The sequence below is a fragment of the Cupressus sempervirens genome, chromosome 3 (genome assembly GCF_028749045.1).
Source record: "Cupressus sempervirens isolate cs-2001-9-10 chromosome 3, ASM2874904v1, whole genome shotgun sequence".
Taxonomy (NCBI): domain Eukaryota; kingdom Viridiplantae; phylum Streptophyta; class Pinopsida; order Cupressales; family Cupressaceae; genus Cupressus; species Cupressus sempervirens.
In genome coordinates, this window is record NC_143120.1 from 467000087 (window position 1) to 467007899 (window position 7813).

A 7813-nucleotide genomic window follows, 5' to 3' on the forward strand; every position below is an offset into this window, starting at 1 on the left:
TCTTAGAGTGGTGAAATCTTCCTCCTCCCACGGTGAGATGCTTAATTTTGTCACAGGGGGGAAATCATAATTTTTCCTTAAAGTTGCAAATGATCCTAAAAATGCCTCATTATCTAAACAAGTAGTTTCCTCAGTCACCTCTAGCTATGACCTTGTTTATCAACTACAATGAACCCTAACACAAATATCCATCTTTGAACTGTTAGAGCTATCTCCTTTACACAAGGATATTCTTGAAAAAGCTTTATGCTCTGCCAAAGACCCCACAGATATTGATGTAGAGTGGTTCCAATCTATGGTAAATCACATTTCTTCACCTTATTACCTCACATTTTCTGAAGAAGATGATAGATCTCTCAGTTATCCTCATAATCTCACCCTCCACATAGAAGTCCAAATCTTCTATACTTGCATTCATCGAGTCGTGATAGAAAATGTTGTAGGGTTAAACATTATCTATTTCAATGTTATCCAACAACTAGGCATGTTTGAATTTTTCGTCGACCCTAGGTGAAAGATCACCATCTAAGCTTATGATGAGGTCAAAAGTCCTTCTAAAGGTCTCATTATACTACCAATCCACAATGGTATGGTTGAAAAAGATGTGCTTTTTGAATTCCTAGAAATCTTACTCACCTATAATGTGTTGCTAAGAAGACCTTGGATTCATGATATGCTAGAGACAACACACTATCTACTGCCACCACGTTAATCCCTCATAATCTGTCTTTTGATGAGATCAAATCATCTTTCATAGAGTGTGAACAAAAATTGAAAATGAAGAGCCTGGGTATGGGAAAGTACACTCTAGATTCTATTTCTTCCCTATCAGTTTCTCCTCAATCGTACAAGAAACCTTCTAAAAATTGAAGCCCTCGGCATCTACTATGGCCATTTTTGGCACTTTTTTCAGTCCACAATTCCCCTAGAAGCAGAAAAAGAAGACCAAGCTATGAAGGATTGCATATGTAGTGAAGAGGAAGATGTAGAGGAAGTCACAGTCATTACTCCTATCTCTCTTAAGAGCTATTGAAAAAGATACAAACTTCTAGAAAACATGGGATATTAGGGTCACAGATCCTTAACTAGTAACAAGAAAGCTCTCGTACGTAAAACCTTGAAGTCATATTGAGGGTCACAAAATTAGAGATACTATTGGCCTAGGCTTTGGGACAAAAGATGAAACACCCAAATTTGATAGAAGAGCTCCCATGTTCAGTGAATTAGAGGATGAGGATCCACCCTTTGTTTCTACTACTTTAAAAAATGAGGATTTCGTGCATCCCAATTCCCTACTTTGGGGAGAAGATCATATAATCGCCTCTAATGATGTTGAGGCTTCCACCTCTTGAAAAAACCAATCAGATGAATCTGATCATGAAGATCCAATTTGAGGAAGGACAAGAAAGAATATTGCTCACTTGATTGCTAGGAAGCAAAGTATAGATTCTGGTGAATATGAATGGGTAAGTCTTACTGATGCATCTTGTGAATTAGGTGTGGATGTCATACATGCCTATGCTACCCAACCAAATGTAGTTGAAGAGTCTAGTCTAGGGTCTAACGAGTTTGGTTCGCAAACTTCTTTTCTGGATCACATTGATCCCTCTAGGCCTATTCGTGATTTTGATTCTTTTGGAACTTTCACTATAAGATTGACTTCTCATGTCACCAGAGATGACTCCTTTTGTATTAATAACCTTGAAGTCTCTACATCCCTCTCATTAATCCACCTCAATCTCATAGATTGGTCTACTCAACATCAAAAACCTAAACTACTATCTTTCCAGAATGACTATGAGATCACTTGCTACCTCGATGCTATCAAACTTGTGATATCTTCTACCATTGAACCCAAGGTCAACATGACAAAAGAAAATATCAAGTACCAGTCATAAAATAAAAAGAAAAAATAAGTATTCAGATGGTGAAAACCACTTAGTGGCGATGTCTGAACCACAAAAAATAAGTAAAAATAAAGACATGTCTAAGGGTGAAAACCTCTTCAAGGCACCCGAGGATGAGGTGCTTGGGAGTTTGCCAAGCTATTTTTAGAATATATATTTGGTTCTCGTTGAACCCACACTAAGTATCAACTTGGGCATAAAACAACCTCCCAAAATCATTCTTGTGCTTCAGTCTCTATCAATTGAAGAAAAGAAGAGCCTTGCTAAGTTCTTTCAAGAAAGGAAAATCAATTTTTCGTCGACTTACTCAAATATTCTTGGTCTTGACACTAATCTCATTATGCATCATCTATTTGTTTCTTGTGGGGTCAAACCTATTTTTGAAAAGTTGAGAAAAATGCATCCACATGTGGTTCTCTTGGTCAATGAAGAACTAGAAAAAATCCTAAGGGAATGTTTCATCAAAGCTATTGATTATGCAGAGTGGATTTCTAATATTGTACCTGTGTCTAAACATGACAATTCCATTCGAGTGTGTACTAATTTCAGAGACTTAAACAAAGCATTCCATAAGGATGACTATCTACTACCCAACATAAACATGATAGTGGACATGACCGCAGGTTATGAAATGCACTCTTTAATGGATGGCTTCTTTGGGTACAACCAAATCAAAATCACTATTGTGGATCAATAAAAAAAATAGACTATACCTATGCATGTGGTTCATTTTGTTGGAATTTCATGCCCTTTGGGCTTAAAAATGCCGGAGCTACATATCAATGAGTAATGACCACTATCTTCCACAACATGATGCACAAAAATATGGAAGACTATGTTGATGATGCATTGGCCAAATCTAAAAAAAGAGACACGCATCTTGACAACCTTAGTTTGATAGTGGACCACATGGAACAATTTCAGCTTAGGTTAAATTCAAAAAAGTGTGTCTTTGGTGTCACATCCAGCAAATTGTTAGGTTATATCATATTAGAAAAGGGCATTGAAGTTGATCTTGAAAAGTTGCAAGCCATCATGGAAATGCCTCCTCCTAGAAATATCAATCAATCAAGAAGTCTTTAGGGATGTCTACAATCAATTAGGAGGTTCATATCTTAGTTGACTGATAAGGCTCAATCTTTGAATAAGAACCTTCATAAAGGCTCTATTTGTATCTGGAATAAAGATTGTCAAAAAATCTTACATTAGAACAAAGGGTGTTTGGCTAAACTTATAGTATTGATGCCACCCATACTAGGAAAACCTTTGATATTATATATCAAAGGGGAGCATTGGTGGTTAGTCCAACACTTACATTGGTATGTTTTTTGTAGTTTATTTTGATGATATCTTGATTTATAACAAAGGCAAAAAAGAACACATACAACACCTGAGAATCATCTTGAGTGTACTAAGGAAATAGAAACTCTATGAAAATTTGAAAAAGTGCATATTCATGAAAACTAGTTGACCTTTTTAGGCTTTCTCATTTATAAAGCTAGTGTTTAGATGGATCCAGAAAAGGTCGAGGCAATCATAGAATCCTAGTCCTTCCAACATAAGAGGGGTAAGAAGCTTTCATGGATTGAAAACTTTCTACTAAAATTTTATTCAAAATTTTTAGTAGTATTGTAACACCCATAACTGATTGTACCAAAGTAAGGGAATTCACATGGACAACAAATGCTAAGGAAAGTTTCAAGTTCTTGAAGACAAAGGTAATTAGAGCTCATATATTGGCAGTTCTAAATTTTGACAAGGTATTTGAAGTCGAGTGTGATGCTTCTCATGTTGGAGTAGTTGTTGTTCTTAGCCAAGAAAGTAAGCGTGTAACTTTATTTAGTGAAAAACTGAAGGAAGTGAGAGGATTATTCTACCTATGATCTAGAATTTAATGCAATTGTTCAAGGAGTAAGGCACTGGACGAAATGTTTGGTCCCATAAGAGTTTGTGTTATTTATTGATCATATTGCTCTAAAATATCTCTATACTCAAAAGAAGTTGAATAGTTGACATGCCAACTGGGTATTCTCTTTACAGGGATACACCTTTGATCTAAAACATAAGTCTGGAAAAAAAACCAAGTTCTTGATGCCTTGAGGAGGTGTGCTACACTATTAACCACCATGGAAACTAAAATCACTGGTTTTGATGCTTTTAAAGCTTTTTATGAGATTGATGATGATTTTTGTGAAATTGTAGAATAACTAAAGGCTTCAACATTGGTAACTCAGACCATGTAAGAGGTGATTATTTTATGTAGGATTATTACCTCTTTAAAGGTAAACAACTATGTATACCAAGTAGATCTATGCAGGAAAATATTATCGGGGAATTTCACATTGGTGGACTAGCTGGACACTTTGGCAAGAAAATAACAATAAACTTAGTTGAAGATAAGTATTATCGGTCTAGTATAAAGTGGGAAATCACTAAATATGTGGCGAGGTGTAAAGTATGACAAGTTGCTAAAGGAAATTCATAAAATATAGGACTATACATGCCTTTACCAGTACCCACGAAAGCATGGATTGATTTAGGTATGAATTTTGTATTGGGTCTTCCACATACTCAACGAGGCAATGATTCTATTTTTGTAGTTGTTGATCGATTTTCAAAAATGGTTCATTTTATTGAATGTAAAAAGAATAATGATGTAACTAGGATAGAAAAACTATTCTTCTTAGAAGTTTTCTATTTACATGGTCTTCCCAAGATCATTACATTTGAGAAAGATACTAAGTTCTAGAGTCATTTTTGTAGGACTCTCTAGAAGAAATTGGGAACCAAGTTACATTTTAGTAGTGCCTATCATCCTCAAACAGATGGGCAAATAGAGGTAGTGAATTAGAGCTTGGGAAACTTATTATGATGTATTGTTCGTGAGAAGCTCAAGAAATGACAATTGGCATTGCCAAAGGCAGAATTTTCCTACAATATTTATGTTAACATATCAATGAGAAAATCTCATTTTTAGATTTTCTATGGTAGGAACCCTCAAGATGTTCTAGATCTTTTCTCACTTCCATTGGGAGACATAAGTGATGATGGAGTAGCTTTTTTTTAACACCTTCACCAACTCCAATAAGATGTGACACAAAAATTAAAAGAGGCTAATGCAAGCTACAAGATTGCTACAGATGCTAATCGAAGACAACAAATATTTCTTGAAGGTGATTTTGTGTTGGTTTACTTGAGGCATGAACAGTTTTGTACAGGCACATACCATAAATTGAACTATAAAATTTTGGGCCTTGCGAACTCATCAAAAAACTCAATGATAATGCTTATGAAGTTAGCTTACTAGAACATATTGACATCTCTCTAGTATGTAATGTTTATGATTTATAATCATTCCATGAAGATGTTCGAGAGACATAGGATGAATAGGATGTGGATTGGAAACACCACCCTCCCAATAAGAAGAAGGAAAAGATTACCGAAATTCTTGACAAGCAGGCTACTTCAACAAATGATAGTTAAAAAATCTTATTAACAGGTATATCTTGTTCAAAATTGATTGTTCCAAAGAAAAAGGAATATCTTACTGAGAGCCCGAGCAAAAGAAGGAGATCAGACAAGAGGAAGAGTGAAAAGGAGTCGTCTCCAAAAGATATTTATTTGAAGATTGTCACGGTAGAGACCATGGGAGAGCTAGAGCTCGAGACTGCATAGTTGGTCAAGATACAGTGCCTTGATTGGTGCTCCCAGTATTTTGTCTATCCCCTGGCTTTTGGTAGTTTTTGTCTACCTGTTCCTCTTTATGGTTGTTTTTTGTTATGTCTACTTTCTTTCTCAACTCAAGGTTTTGACTTCTTCCTCCTAATCTGGGTATGTGTCTCATCCTAAAGTCCATGTAATCTCTAAGAGAAATGTTTGCCTAAAACTCTAGTTCACTAGCCTCCCAATCCCTCCTGAACTAATCCTGTAACTCTGTAATCTGTGGTTCATTAATCAACTAAACTGGATCTTTGGGTGGGAAGGTGGATAGAAGAGGTCTCAAGCTGGTTGTTTGAGCTGGGTGTGCAACATCTCTAAAGTTATCAACCTCATCCCCATTGTTATCATGTCCATTATTACCATTAAAGTTGTCTCGGCCTCCATTATCATTGCCGCTATTATTGTTGTTTCCCTCGCTGGCATCACCTGGATTGATAACGAAAATTAATTGTGCTTCTAGAAAATTCAATTACTAGAGGCTTCCACCTTTCTAATAATTAATACACACTCTAGAAGCTTCTCCCTTGTAATACAATAATTAATTAAATTAATTAAATATAAAGTCACCTTTTAATATTTAATTTTAATTTATTTAATAAATTTATAAGAAATTAATTTTATTTCCTCTTATGCTCCACTTAGACTTTGGAGAACGTGAAGACTAAAAGATGGGGTCATTACAACTATATACACAAACTGGAACAAGTTCAAGAAAGGGAAAGATATAAAATTTATCATTCTTGTTAATTTGTTAGCCTCTAAAACTAAATCAAGAAATTCAAAAAGATGAAGTTTAGTGTGAGACACAATTTCAAATTAATCAGGTTTACCTTTTAATTTCAATCAAACTACACAAACAACACTTGAAAAAAGAAATATATATAATACATTTGGAGTGTATAGACAAGCTCAGATTCATTTTCAGCTTTGAATTTTTGACTCAAATCATCGATAAACATTTCATGAATGTTTTCTTTTCTACAAATCTCCCTTTGCCCTATTCTTTTCAAAAGAATGGCCTATGTGATCTTTCACAAAATGGGTGAGGGATCAACTATTTGATAAGTCATTCATGAATGTTTTCTTTTTATACAAATTTTCCCTTTGCCGTATTCTTTAAAAAGAAGGGCCAATGTCAAAAGAGCTCAATCTTGATCTCTGATAAATGGGTGCGTGAGGAGCTGAGAAGCAGTCCATCTCTTGCCAACATCTTTTTGCAGGCAGCATCCAATGAAGGTTTGAAACTCTGAAGAAGCAGTGGGAGGCAAAGTGGGCACATCTTCCAAACAAATAGCACACAATAGTGTTAACCAATCAAGTGACTTCTCTTGTTCCGGCTGTACAAATGGAAAATGACCCACGTAACATCCCATCAATGTTACTCCCAAACTCCATACATCACCTTTATAGTAATCATCATCAGCATCATCACAGCCAACTCCTTTCCGATAGGTCTGAGGGTCGAGTCTCTCGGGGCTCATATAAGCATATGTTCCTGCAGTGGATGAATTGCATGCAATCTCTGAAACAATTCTACTCATCCCAAAGTCTCCAATCTTGACATGAAATGGATTCAACTTGACCAACAAATTGGCAGGCTTGATGTCTCTGTGAACAATCTTTTCATTCTGTAGATATTTCAAACCCTCCAAAACATCTCTTCCAACTTTAGCCAAGAAAGACTCCGTCATTCTTTTGTTGAGCTGCTCGTGGAAGCTTTGTAGAGAGCCTCCGTCCATGTACTCCAGCAGAGATGGTGACATGAGGTATAGGAAAGAATGAAATGTAGTAATTAGTTAGGAGAGAGGGAGACACATGAGGTTAAACAAGAGCATAGATGGTGACAATAGAGTAGGGGAGATTATTCCATAGGGTGATTAGGGTAAAAGAGAGAATCATAGAAGGGAGTTACCATGAGAGAAATGAGGTCTAGAGAGAGAGGGTATATAGGGAGAACTAGTGATGACAGGAGGGAGGGGTGAGAGTAAAAGAGAGTACTTAGAGGGAGAAAGATAATATAGAGAATGAGGATGAGAACATAGATAAGGTATAATGAATACGAAATAAGTTATTGGACATAAAAATCATCAACAAATATTTCTCTACTTCTTCCTTGTGGGCATGACACCCCTACTAGCTTATATATATTCTACAATATTTATAGGGAAGTTGAGATTTCTAGAGGC

General features: G+C 35.9%; 1 pseudogene; it reads right to left on the minus strand.

The window, feature by feature from the left end:
* Nucleotides 1-6772: 6772 nt before the first annotated feature.
* On the minus strand, nt 6773-7390 carry LOC149567152 (mitogen-activated protein kinase kinase 9 pseudogene; annotated as a pseudogene).
* Between the last annotated feature and the right edge of the window lie 423 nt (nt 7391-7813).